Source organism: Brienomyrus brachyistius, unplaced genomic scaffold, assembly GCF_023856365.1.
Source record: "Brienomyrus brachyistius isolate T26 unplaced genomic scaffold, BBRACH_0.4 scaffold38, whole genome shotgun sequence".
Lineage (NCBI taxonomy): Eukaryota > Metazoa > Chordata > Actinopteri > Osteoglossiformes > Mormyridae > Brienomyrus > Brienomyrus brachyistius.
In genome coordinates this window covers 2,606,028-2,620,988 of record NW_026042313.1, presented here as the reverse complement: position 1 = coordinate 2,620,988, position 14,961 = coordinate 2,606,028, and the positions used below count along the sequence as shown (strand labels likewise).

General features: G+C 40.2%; 1 protein-coding gene across 6 annotated transcripts in view; it reads left to right on the top strand.

Annotated features, from left to right (window-relative positions):
• LOC125722365 (agrin-like) overlaps window positions 1-14,961 on the top strand; it is a 186,252-nt gene that overhangs the window by 15,553 nt on the left and 155,738 nt on the right. The gene's annotated exons all lie outside the window — the stretch shown is intronic.

Sequence of the window (14,961 nt, the reverse complement as noted above, 5' to 3'; positions counted from 1 at the left end):
TAGCAGGCACCCAAGCAGTACCTCCTAATTAACTTAGAAGTAACATAAATGTAACAGAAACCTTTGCAGATGGCAAAAAACAGGGATGACTGAGAAGCTAATAATCACCAAACTAATTCATGCCAGATGTCTGGTTACTTACAGGGACCTGTCATGTTTAATGCTAGACATCTGCCCTTTTTGTTACTGTTGGAATAATATTCATGCAGAAAGCACTCAGAGTGTGACAATATTCAAATCTGAGCCCCCAGTTTTCTCATTAAGAACCTTGTAGCCATTTGATCAATTTGGATAAAAATATAATTTTTTAATATGAGTGGGTACCAGAGAATGACTGCTTTTTGTCAATGAGTAATGTTTTCTCATAACTGAATATCATTAACAGACACGTATATATATGTTGCTACAGGTAGTAAATTTAACAATTTTTTTTTCATCTGCTCAATTCAGAACTAGCCCAGTAAATAAGCAAGACTTTTCCTGGGACTTAACCTCTTCTTTTCATTCTCTTTCATCCCTCCTCTCTGTGACTTTTGTCCTCGGTGTGGCAGGAGGAATGTGTTAAGTGTCTGTGTGTGTGTGTGTGTCTGTGTGAGACAGAGAGAGAGAGAGAGCGAGAGAGAGAGAGAGTGGGGGGGTCTTCAAAAATTACCCCGCTGGGGCGGGGCTGTTGTAGTGGGCAAATGTGGCTGTGTTTCCCAGGCTCTGAAGACCACAGATTAGAGGTCGTGAAGAGTCAGTGGTGGTGATTGTTTTCTCCAACTCTGAGTGCTGTCAGATCAGTTGTTTGTGCTTTGACCCAGATGTCTTTGCATAATTTAAGGCTAATACTTTAAGGTGAGCAAGCACCCACTTGCAATTCATTCTCACTGTGTGACATAGATGAGAATAAGGCCTAAACTCATTATAGTGTAAGTAATATAAAATAACTTTACCTGTATAGTGCAGTTAGTCAAAATAGTTGTACCCTGTAATAGTTGTACCTTGTGGATTAGTTGTTACTTCAGAAACTTGTTTACATGAGAATAATATTAAATCCACAAATTATTTCAGTGGAAATTGGTGTTTAGTGGTATTTTAGAATTAACATGTTACATGGTTAATTACAAGAAACAGCATTTGAAAAAATGACTACATGAATGAATGACTAAAGCTTCGGGGCTGTGAGATTCTTTGTCTCTTCAAGCCTCTGGACTGCTGTGTGTAGCGAATATGTAACTGTCAGAAAGTATACTAGCTGTCAGAACAGAGTGCCACCGTTGGGGTTATTCAGTGGAATGCAAGAAAGCAGATTAAAATACCACAGTGTGACGAACTGAAATCCTGCTGGTGGCTCCTGCCCATTGAAGATAGTGTGTGTGAGTCCAGTAAATGGAGGTAGAGCCTTCAGCATGACTTATGACACTGCTTTTGGCAAGGGCTCTAAAGGAGATGAAATCCCAAAGCCCTTTAATGCATTGGTATCTCAGTGTGTGTGTGTTTTCTAGCAGCATACCATTGTTAGACATATAGCTGCTGGCGGCGCTGTGGCATGTGTGTGACGGAGGGAGAGAGACTTTTTAAAGTGCAATTCCTGCGACAAATGATGTGCTGAAAGAAAAGAATTTTTTTCCGGAAGCTATTTTCTTCAGCCTGAAGCACAATTAAACTTCCTGGTTGCTGCCACTGCAAAGAACTCAATGATCATGGCTTCCACAGAAATTGCCAGTGACTGCCACCTCACTGACTCATCAGGCTTAATCATTGGGCGAACCACACACATACCAGAAAGCACAGTAACACGGTTAGCCAGACTAGTGACAACTTATGACGGTCTGCCCAGCACTGGCCAGGCTGGAGGGGATCCTGTTTCCCAGTGGGGGTGAACCGCGTCTGGCCAGCGAGGTGGACGGCAGATGAAAAGACGGCTTAGCCTTCGCTCTTGTAGCACAGGACCCTCAAGTTCAATGCAGGAGAGGGAGGAGAAGGAGGATTAAGTAGAGGGACCCTGGTGACAAAGAATAGCAGCATTGTTGCTGCCTGCTCACCAAGGCGGAAAGGGACGTGGGAGGCAGGGGGAGAGCGGCTGGAAACACAGGCCTTTCTTGTGCTTCATTTGCTCTACCCAGGGCTAGAAAGGCAGGAATGGCTACACCACCGTGTTTTTTTTTCTTTCTGAGCTCCTGAGATGGAATACTGTTAAAATATGTGGGATTTCACATTGTTTTAATTGCCCGATTCTGTGCACTCACCTAAACATAGACACATATTAAACAAATACATATACATTAACATATTCTGACACAAAGATACAGCAACCCAAATATCCTCAGCCAAGAATATGTGCACAAATATATATGTATACCACAACATAAATAAACATTCACATAGACATTTTGATTCCATTTTTCTGTAATTATGGTTCCCTAATGTCTAACTTCTGGCGAAAAAAAGTGAAAACGGGTATAAGACAAAAAGGGGTTCAGGGATTTCAAACTGCATTTGTATTTGGGGTCCGAGGGTTCCCTCACACCACCACCCTGTGTTCTTCCCACGTCGTGTCCATTTTCTCAGGGTCCTGCACTCCAGAGACATAATGTTAGACTAATTGGCATCACCAAATATCCTGTGGTGTGTGATTGTGCGGAAATTTGTGAGCTGTGATGGACTGGAATCCCATTTGGGGTGTATAGTTGCCTTCTGCCCTGGGCTAGCTAGAATTAATCAGGTTTGCAGTCTGTGTGGTGATTTTCTACTCAATATTTGTCTTCACAAAGATATCAAAACCTTCTTTAACATAACTGCTGGCAGTGTGGTCACAACTGGAAAAGCTTGTCCCTCATGTGGACTCCTAGTCCTGGAGCTGCTGGAGCAGAGATGCTTCTTAGCTGATTTCTTTTTGGAGTTTGTTCATCCATGGAGACAGTCATTACCTTTAAGAGCACATATGTCCATTTATTTCAAAGGATGATGATGAATCTGTATGGTGTTTAGTGCTGTTGTTTATAAAATAGCATAGTGATACTTCATTAATCCCCATGGGGAAATTCTCCTTTAGCTTTGCCCTATTTTGCTCTCCATACAGGTGAGAGCAAGCATAGGGGCCAAAGTGAAGGGGCAGCTACCTTATGGCACCTAGGGAGCTGGAGGTTATGGACCTTGCTCAAGGGCCCACAGACATTTGAGTATTCTTCCAAGGCCGGGTTTGAGCCGCTGACCTTCGGATCACGGGCACAGAGGCTTTGCCTGTTGAGATTCACACCACCCCTTATAGACACACTGACGACATTCTAAAGCAAAATCCAGTCAAAATTAAATCTAAAATAGTTTTTCCTCATTAATATTGTTGGGCCTTTTCATGCTTTTTGATGTCAGAGCAGAAAGAAACAAGCAAACCGTTGAAGTGTTCTGCTTGTTCTGTGAAGGTGGGAATTTCCATTCAAACAGTTTCCGTGCTCAGACTTCTGTGAACTAATACCTCCATCTTGGAAAAAGCCATTGTTCCACCTGAACAAACTCCTGCCCTCAGTTAATATTTACATCACTGAGTGCACTCTCTGCTTCTTAAAAGCAGGTTGTGCAAACAGGCAGCAGGTGAAATGTTTTTTGCTAAAACGGGCTCCAGGGTAGTATAGCTATAGGGCTGGGATAAGCTCCAGTGTCTCTGATACTCACGGAGTTTGTTAATTTTCCTGTCCTTTGGCCCTCGTCTGCCAATGCTACCCACCTTAGATCTAAACAGACTTTGAGCCACCGATCTGTTGAGTACACTATGTTTTATGGAGTTTTATATCTTATAGAGTGTTATGTACTTTCATCAGTGCACAATTTTCATTCTGATTTGCTAGTCGTTATTTCATCTGCAAATACCATCAGCATACCATTGCTGTGTTTTAACTGTTGTTTATCAAATTAATTCTTTCCTGAAAAGGCTGAATGCTGAAGACCAATCTCTTATTTCCATGACTGATTTCACATCTCTGTCATTGTCAGTGGTTTTATTCACACTTCAGTTAATGAAGTTACAAGTTTAGTAGGTCAAAAGTTTACATAGACCAGGGTGATCTGGTGATTTTTTTGTGTCCTATTGATTCTTGATTGTAATTAATTTGTAATAGTTCAGGTGGTGCACAAAGGGCTGTATAAAGAGCCAGAGTTACCTGCTAATGCTTCATTTCTACTTGATCCAACATGGGAAAAGGAAAAGAACACTCTGAACAACAATAATACAGTTGCAGAAGTCAGGAAACTCTGTAGGTGCCATAGCCGATATCAAGGTCATCCGTCCAGACAACTGTACAGAGATATCAAAAGTTTGGGATGGTTAAAACCCTTGGAACAGGGGTGTCCAATCTTATCCGCAAAGGGCCGGTGTGTATGCAGGATTTCGCTGCAACTCCCTAATTAGATTACTACTTAGAGGACTGATTTGGCTGAAGAGTCCTTACACCTGGGTTTGAACACTTGACCTACAGGTTACCCCAAAAACCTGCATACACACTGGCCCTTTGCGGATAAGATTGGACACCCCTGCCTTAGAAGATCAAGCTGGAAGTCGAAATTTACACCAACTGATGAGGGGCCTTTGGTCTGAAAGGTCCGCTTTTGTTTGGCGACAAAAAAGAGGCCCTCGACCCAAAGAACGTTAGTGCCCACTGTGAAGCTTAGTGGTGGCAGCATCATGCTATGGGGCTGTTTTGCTGCTAGTGGTCCAGGAGCACTGTGTAAGATAGATGGCACCATGAAGAAGGAGGATTACCTGGACATATTTCAGGGGAACCTGAAGTAGTCTGCTCAAAAGTTGGGCTTTGGACATCATTGGACCCAATGCATACCTCCAAGTTGGTCACAGGATGGCTTCAGCAGAACAAAATCGATGTTTTGGAATGGCCAGCTCAAAGTCCGTATTTAAATCTTATACAGAATTTGTAGAATGAACTTAAGAAAAAAGTCCATAGAAGAAAACCCACCAATTTGAGTGAACTGTACAACTTCTGTCTGGTGGAATGGGTCAGAATCCCATCTGAGTAATGTAAAAAGATAACTGATGGTTATCCTTCAAGACTGACTGGAGTTCTAAAAGCTTAATGGCAATGCACAAAGTATTAGACAATAGGAGGTTCAGGTGTATGTGAACTTTAGACCTACTAATTTTGTAACTTCAATAATTGCATTGTAAATAAAACCATTGTTGCTGTAATCATTCATGGAAATAAAGAAAATTGATTGAAATTATTGTAGGAATACACTGAATGATGAATATTAAACAGGAGATTATATTGAAATGGAAGTTCAATATTACGCTCAGGTGTATGTAAACTTTTGGACATGACTGTACATTATACTAAAAGGCCTCGAAGTAATGAAGTAATTCATTGTTCAACATCTCAATATTCAGACTCTTCAAAGTAGCCCCTCTTGGGATGATCTTACCCAGATTTCAGATGTAGCCATTTAGAATGCTGAAGGAATTTCCAAACTTTTGCACAGAAGTTGGCAACCATGCTCTTTCTCTTCGATCCAACTCATCTCAAACCACATCTAGAGTACAGGGTTTAGGCTGGGACATTGTAGGGGCCAGACCATCTGTTTCTTTCCTTTTCTGAAAGATAATACTTACTACATAACCTTGATGTGTGTGTAGGGTCGTTCTTGAAAAACAAATGATTTTCAATATGTGTGTCAGGTGTTTAACTGGTACTATATATTCCCTCAGAGAGCAGTGTGAACCACTTGAATGGCACAATATCTGCTATGAGAATCATGCCCTATTTAAAAAGACAGTAACATGTTACTTGAGGGAATACAAATAACTTAATTATTCAGTTAATACTCAAGAACAACTCATCAACCAATATCGTTTCTGCATGAAATACATAAACAATCATGACTGATTAATGATGATTGGCCATGGGATCAGTATGGTTAATGGTTAATTATTACATTACGTAAGAGTGTACTACGACATTTTTTCCCCCTTAAGTAAAGTGTTACACAAAAACTGTTGTGTAAAGTAAAAGCAGGATTGTTGGCCTGTTACATACTTTAGTGTGTAATGTCTAATGGGACTCTATAAATGAGCCACCATGTCTTTCAGCGTAGCTCATTTTTCAATTGCTCTGCCTTGTGAAGATATTTTGTTTTGTAGTAGTTTAGGGCAATTTTGTGCTTGCTAGGTTGTTTTTGGGGCCTGCTGTTTATGAAATGCTTTTGAGACTTTTGCAGTATGACACAACAGAGTATGTATTTCTAGGGTAGTATGTGGTAGTACAGCTGTTTCAGGAGAATTCTGGTGTTTTGTAGTTGCAGGCCTGCTTTTGTACTCTAGCCCCATCTCAGGAATGAGTTTAAAAAGAGGGGCAGGATTTATAGGGCTAAAAATTCAATGGGAAACCACTGGGGTCATAGGCTGAAGGGTTACTCGGTGTAAGAGTTCATTACTTGGTTTGAGTGACCCAGACTGACCCACAGTAGTACACTGCAGCCTCTGTTCTCCCATCAGCTGAAGTCACACTGCAGCTGCTAGACTGCTGTAGACGAGTAATGGATACTTATCTCACAATGTGATTTCCCTGCTCCCTGGTGTCACCACAAGGGAGCAACAAAAGCAAAGGCAGGAGACTCCCAAAATCTGTGACATTTTCACTACCACCTGATGCCACAAGATTTTATAATAATAGTTTGCAGAAAAGATTCTGTGATTGAGGTGGTTCCATTTCTTTTGTCCAACATTATGAAATAAGTATGACCTGTAACCTGCCAAAATCGTATGTTAATGTACCATGCAATCTGAGTGCATTAAGAATTTACTGCAGTTCCTTTTTAATGTCTGTGGTGTAACTGGAATGCAATGAGTCTCACTCTGCTGGAGTCTCTCAGCGTCTGGACCAGGGACCCACAACCTGAAAAATCACTTTAGTAATAAAAAAAAGAAAAAGAGAAAGTGATGGTGTGGACAAAGGGAAGGGGGAGGGGTTAAATGCAGATGCCCCCTTTGAGATCCCTGCAGGTATCAGTCTGACAGTCTTCAAAGAATGCCTGGCCTTTGTTCTGGTGAACTGGGTCCCACCCTGGAGAGAGAACAACGCTCAAGGCTGTTAAAGTCAAGGCTGTGGACACTGAGAAGTCTTCTCTGATCTCCACTCTCTTGTATGGATATGGGCAAACACTGAAAGTTTTTCTGAGTGTGTTATATCCTTCATGATTGATATTATTGTATCCTGTTTAAGAAGGTTTTATTTTAGTTTTTGGAAACTCAAGTATTGTTTAAAGCAAGAACAACTCGTATCGAACCCATGTGTCTAGGTGATCGGAGTAGTTTGTATTCCTAAACTGATTGTCAGGAGTACATCGGAGTTGATCTATGTATCTGTTTGACTCCCTTGCTTCGGGCTACTTAAGAGTTGTGGCATTGTTGCATAGACTCGTCACTTCAGGCCACGGCCAACTGCTAAGTGACATGTTTGTTCCCGGGATGCTGGTACTTTAGCTAATAAAATGTCTGCAGCTGACAAGGGCACTCGATTGTGCTGGAGTTAAATCACTGCTGCTCATACTTATTTAAACCATTGATTCTTAATACCTGGATAGAAGCAGTTACTGTTCATGGATGTTCACTGAGACTAATCCAGTAGCAACAGATGAGAGGTTTCTTTAGCAGGTTTAGCTCTTTTAGAACAGAAATTTCTTTACAGCACAGGGGTCTCTGCCTCCGCTAGACCTTTGTGACTATGTCTGTCCACACTACTCAAGCGATTCCTTAACTTGCTTACACTGATGCTTCCTTGCAGTTTTCCAGGCTGTGCTGGATCATTATTGTAGGGATGAGTTCCAACAGACCACTTTGGTTACAAACAAGAAGACTTCATAATGAATAATTGGAGACTTCAGTCTGACTCCTTATCAAGAGTAATAATGTTTTCTCATCTGTTTAAAAAGACAGTTCTGGAACAGCTTGGACCATTTTCTGCCATCATAATTCAGATCAGGGATTCCAAAGTCCCCACACCACCTTTACAAGTAGCTAAGGATTTGTAAGGTTGTCCTTGTAAGTGAATTTGTATGTATGTCTGGCGTTCCCTGTTATATTTTCACATATTTATAAATAACTCTTTCCTTTTCTCTCTAGAGGAAATATTATTGGGTTTGGTGTATGGACATGTCACTTATTAACTGCTGCTTGTTACAGGGGGAACACACTGCCACTAGGAACTGCTGCCATTCCAGTGCCAGAGTGTCACATGAAGCTCAGAATGTTTCCCCTATTTTTAGATTTGATTGTGATATTGCAGAGCACCTCTTTATGGAAAGGAAGTGGCATTGTGGTGATTCTTTAATTGTGCTGCACTCCGTATTCTTGGTTCTGTGCTTATCTGCTTCCTCTCATATATCACAATTCCTGTCATTGCCAAAAAGGGGCTTGAACGGCATCAGCCCCTTCTGTGTCACTCTCCCCCAATTTTCCTTGGCAAATTGAAATTTCTTTACTGGAATTTTATATGTTGGTGCTGATAACCTGCTCAATGGTAGGCGGCATGATTCATTGTTTGCAAATGTGATGCAGTATTCCTCATGGAATGATATCTGCACTCCTCAGCTGGGAAACCCATGTCGGGGAAAGTGCAGCTGCTTTATTGAGGCACTGTGTTAATGATTTATGGGAACAGTGCCACGGAATGCAGAGCCCAAGGCGAGGAGGACATGCCAGTGTTATATATGAATGTATCTGTCACTGTTGGACATAAACATATCACATGCATATGCATGTGTCTGTGCCTCATAGATTTCTCTTTATTTTTTTATCCATTCACTGTATGAAAACAGATTGGCCTGCTTTTTCAAACCTATATTAGCTTTTCTAACACAGCTGTTGGTGTGCAGATGAGTTTTCAGGGTGGCATGTAGACTGAACTGTGAACATGTATGTTCCCATTGCCAGCTCCCTACATTGACTACTACTGTTGCATTGGTCCAAGGAATTAACTGTGCTTTCACTGCTTTCTGGAGGCCAGACACCAGGATTATCCATGATTTGGCTGAAACGATTTCTTTTAAGGCATTCTAACACTGGGTATGAAACTCAACAAAAACAACTAATTCTAATAAACCTTAATGAATATTTGACACTTTCTCCTGAATGAGATTGCGGTGACCTTTTGATGTGGCAGGCTTATAAATAACTCTTCTGATTCATTTGGTTAATTAGCTGGGTATGAATCATGTTGTAATTGGAGAATGCAGAATGTTAACTGGTGTAACAGTCTACACCTCAAAATGCACAGTGTCAGTGAACAGAGTTAAACCTTTTTTTATGTGTGCTCACATGCAACAGCTGTGACTTTTACAGCTTTCCCCATCAATTACCACTACCAGTAGTTTTGCTGTCAAAATTATTTCTTGTTAAAACTGTGCTAAACCAGCCAGGACCAGCTCAGGTTTGGGATAGCTTAGCGTTACTCAAATGTTGCACATTTGGGATATACTTTGCTGCTAGTTGGTCTTTGGTAGCTGTGGAGGGCTCTTCGGAATTGCTCCCCCAGCAACTTCTACCAGTGGATGTATCGAGCTTGTCAGGCTTGACAATAACTTGTCCAAGAAGACACCTTGCGGAGGGAGTGGCCTGGTCAGCATGGTCTTGTGTTAATAAGAGTAATCTTAAAGCATTGGTTCTCAACCGTTTTTGCACCACAACCCAATTTTTACCATGCCATAAATAAATGCTATGATCAAGCACACAGTGCACTCTGTAATTTACACCGGTCTACCTATTGCACAAATCTGATTGGATGTGCCAGTGAATTTTAAATGAAGCTTCTGTGGTTTGACTTTTTGGATTGGTTGAGTGTTCACTAGTTTTGCGCTAAGCATTTGCAGACCCAAGACCCATTTATATAGGTTAATTCTAGGACTGGTGCTGGGAAATCTGATCGTGGATCAGCATAGGAGCTTGCTTATATTTTCAACTCTACCAGGTGACCCTTTCAGAACTTGCCGTCCCATGGTTTGAGAATCACTGCCATAACGCATGTCCTTTGCCATTTCCCGAGCTGTCTGAGGACTCGCTCAGGCCAGATTAAATTCAAGTATAATTTAGTATTGTTTGGTATACCAGTATGAGTATCGTATTTTGATAGCAAAAAGTTAAAATTATACAGTTCCATCATTTCACAAATTTCGGTTTTAAGAAGATATGTCAGGTAGTAAATGTGCTAAATCTCAGTCACACTCATTTCACATGATTATAATATGGAAAAACTATATAGATGGAAGTTACAAACCACTGTTGCCTACTGCCAACCTCTAGCCGATAAGCAGCAGAAGTGAGAAATGTAATTATTTTAATTTTAAACTGAATAAAATGGGTGAAACCACGGAGCCAGCCCCATGTGCAAATGGTGCTACCTGGCATCAACATGTATAACCTGTTGAAACAGTGGCCTTGGTCACCCTGATGTACTTAAGGAGTGTAAAGGTCATCATCTGTGCTCAATAACAGAAATAAGAAAGATCAGAGTGGTATAATTTAGTGGTTAATATGTTTCGTGTTTCTGTTTGAAGTTACATTTAGCCCACATGCAAGTTCATTCATATCCCTTTCCTGAGTGATGAAAAGCAAACAAGGCTAAATGACAAAGACAACAAATGCAAATATAAACCTAACATTAGTGCAATATCAGTGAAGTTTTGTAACAGCTGAGCTGAGCTTGGGCAGTATCCAGTTTTTCATACTGTGATACTGTCATGACATTATACTGTGGAATATAGCATTTTGACAGTATTTTCAAAAGCAATTCAGTTCCAGTATTTTGAAATCTAGACAATAAATATTTTTGAGTGTGTAGTTCTGTCCAAAGATTTCAAAATACCACATATAAAGTACTACATAATACTGACGAAGTCTAAACTGAAGCTAAAATAATATAAAATTAATATTTAATTAATCTATGCATTTTGCACTGATAATGTTGGTCTCATAAAAATGCTTGTTCTCTTTCATTCATTCATTTTTCAAGCCAAATGACATTTAAATAGAAATGTTTTACAGAACAGATTTAGTATTTTAGTATTTTATAGTAACTTAGTATTGATTATCAAGGTACCAAAATCCGTATGAGTGAACATTTTGGATGCCATGGTGCCTTTTTACTTTCAATGTGATACTTAGCAAGACTTTTTTGCAAACTCTCCGTAATGCAGTTTTCGAGCAGCATTACCCTAAAAGAGACCACCTCATTATTAACCAAAGACACAATCCTGAAGTTGTGTCCTAGGAGGGGGGATGCCCTCGCCCCCCCCCCCCCCCCCCCCATTAGGCGTGCCGGAACCAGAAGCTCAGTGATCTGATGAGATGGATAGGAGTGACAGGGAAATGCTGGAGGTTTTCAGTCTCTTCCTGATTCCAACTAGTACACATGAACATATGAAAAATTATGATATATGTGGGACTGGCATTTAACACACTCTCTCTTGATTAGCCTTCCTTTGCCTACATTTATTTCTTGTAACTTTTTCTTAGTAATCTCATGTATGTCTTACAGTTAACAACTAAGGATTTTTACTCTATAGAGCACTGTATAGTGAGTCTATGACAGATACAGAAAGTATATCCAAACTGATTTGTATGGGTTGACTAACATCATTTTTAAGTACAGTGTTCTGGGGCCAAACATGAAAATGATACTGTGGGTAAAGGATAGAGAGGTTACAGGCCTTGTTGCCATAGACGACAAAGCAGTAGTCTGACTTTCAGTTAGTGGCTTAGGAGTTCATGTTTGCTTTCTTCTGTATTGCATTTAGGGTGGATACCCTCACCTCCGTCTGACCTGTAATGAAGGCTTCATGGTGTTTTGTGTGTGTGTGGCCTCACTTCAGGAACTTGCAGTCACCTTACTCACATCCGCTCTCAAGTGTATTAGGTGTTACCGTGGTGATGGCACAGTTAATTTGGAAGATCAAGTCTTGTATTTTCGTATTCTTTGACATATTTTAACTTTCCAAAAGTGGGTTTGGAATTTGTTTTTTCTCTAATACCAGTTTTCCTTCTGAAGAATTTACACTACAGTATTTTCAATATAAATTGATTTTTTTTTTAATTAAACAAAGATGTTTTGCTTTCTACCATGCATCGGAATGTTTCCATTAGTAACTTATTTTAAATGTCTTAAGCTTAGCATAACACAAGCAAACACTACACTAATGACAGTATGCTAGTGACACACACAATTGCATTGGTCTATCTAGCATTGCAGGTAATTCACATTGACTTACATTTAACACAATAAATGATTCCTAACTCAAATTATAGAAAACTCAAAAGCATATAAAAGTTTTTGGAAGACGGTTGGGATTTTAGTGTTTAAAGAGCTGTTTATTTTCTTACTTATGTTCACTATCTTTTGGTGTCTTCCCATAAGTTCCCTCTTTCACAGTCATCAGAAAAACAAAACAACAGAAAAATTTTGGAAGAACTTGCAGCCACCAAGCGCACACATATGTTTAGTGTGCTTCACGTCACAGAAACCGATTGCTTATGATGACCTGCAAGGCACAGTGACATGCAGAAGCTTCTGTGTCCAGATTCACGCACATGCCAACATATACAGACAATCTTAGATATACAAAAGGAAACAACATTTATACATCTGCACAGGTATAATCACATGCATCGAAAATATCACACACTATCCTTAACCCTCAGAACTCTATTCATTTTTGACCATTTTTTAATCCCTTTGATTTTAGGATTATTACCTTGTATGTACATAAATTAGTTACATGTGCTTTATATTTTTGTTTTCAGGACATTCTGGGTTACCCAAACATGTAATAATTTGTTTTGTAAATGCTGACACATTCTTGATATTATGAGGAAAAACTACTCGCACCTATTGAAATTCCTCAATTTTTAATCTCCTGAAATTTAAAAATTTGTAGCACTACAAATATCTTATTAATGTTGAGATTAGATTTTCTAATCTGCACAAATGAAGGGTTTTCATTGGGGACATTTCTATGGCTTTGTATTGTGAAGGAGTACATGGTTAGTGCCTCATTGCCTCAGTAGAATACTTAAGCAAATAATGTTGCAACTTGGAAACCGGGTCGGGTAAGTTCTCTCGATTCCAGTAATACTTGTCTGTGAGTTATACCTATCCAATGTTATGAGCCTGAGATTAATGGGTGCCAAAATCAATGCATTTCGCGTTTGTCGGGTTCTATGAATTAACGACACACAAACGTCTGTGGTATTCTCCAAGATGACTCTTCTTTCGTCTATATCTAACAGGCCTTTAGCAAAGTATCATATTATTTGACAATTCTTGTAGATTTGGACCTTAGCATAACTAATCCTGTGTTCACTCAAAATTAATTGTGTCTAAAATAGGGCCGCGATTAGTCGACGTAGTCAGTGATGTCGACGCTGAAATTGCATCCATTTAAATATTTTAAATTGACATCCTCTATGGCAGATAAGGTTTACGACCATTCAAAATCTGAGCTGCAGATGAGGCCAGGATTGCTACAGTGGGTGTTGTAAATTTTGCTGGATTGCCAGAACTACAGTTACCTCTTGAAACAGTTTGTAATTCCAAAACCTCTAAATATCTGTCTTATTGTGTGGCTTTAGTGTTTGGGACACCTGTCTTACTGCATCATGCATCATGCTATTTACAGTAAAGGTCAGAGCAGATTGTATCTGCTACGCAGACTGAGGTCCTTTGGAGTGCAAGGGCCACTCCTGAAGACCTTTTATGATTCTGTGGTGGCGTCAGTCATCTTCTATGGTGTGGTCTGCTGGGGCAGCAGCATCTCTACTGGGGAGAGGAGAAAACTGAACAGGCTGATTAAAAAAGCCAGCTCTGTCTTGGGAGGTCCCCTTGACTCAGTGGAGGTGGTGAGCGACAGGAGAATGTTGGCTAAGCTACATTCCCTGTTGGAGGACATCTCCCACCCCTTACAGGACACACTATCAGTACTGAGCAGCTCCATCAGCGACAGACTGGTGCACCAAAGTGTGCGACAGAGAGATACCGCAGGTCTTTTCTTCCATCTGCCATCAGACTTCACAACAAACACTAAGGCACATACCATCTTGTATTGTATTGTATATATTGTATTGTATTTTATTTATATTTCTATTGTTTGATACTTGATTTTTTTTTCTTTCTGCATTCTGCTTATTTCTGCTGCACTGTCCACTTTGCTGCTGTAAAACGCAAATTTCCCACCCGTGGGACTAATAAAGGCAATCTTATCTTAACAGCGTCATTGTCCAGCAGCATTGCTGGCTTGCATAAAGTATTGTGGTTAAGGGCATTAACCTAAAAGTTGCTTTCCAGACAGGATCCTGTAGTAGTAGCCTTGAGCATGGTGTTTAACTGATTGCATCTTAAAATACGTACCCGAAGATCATATTTAAGTGACATTAGTTCTGTGTAAGACACTGAATTCATTCAGCTGCCAACAAAGTTATGAATGAGTGATGCTTTTAACTTCATAACTCCTACACTGACCCTGTGTAGGCATAAGGTATGTGTAAGTGGAAAGTGATAAACTTTAAAGGCCATGTGTGGTTAGATAATTGGGGGAAAAAAAAGATTGAAATCGATCCCAAGTCTATTCCAATTTTAATCTCTGAGATGGTTGTTACTTGTGTTGATGAAATAACCGGCATGCAGCAGGTCACTGCTTTGTAATTACTTCATCCATCAACACAGGATCAGTCAAACTCTGCAGAAAACCGACTGCACATTTGATGTGAATGCTTTGGCCATGCGGGCTGACTCTAGGAGACTCCTCTTTTTCTGCCGCATTACTTAGGGAAATGGAGTCTAGGTAAAGAATGGCCCATCAGGACTCTAATGGGGGGACGGCTTCATCATCCTGTGGGTAATTAGATCACGCAGCCTCTCACAGCGGTGAGAGAGAAAGGCTTTCTCATACACAATGAATGAATACAAGTGTATCTGAACTGCTTGGCTC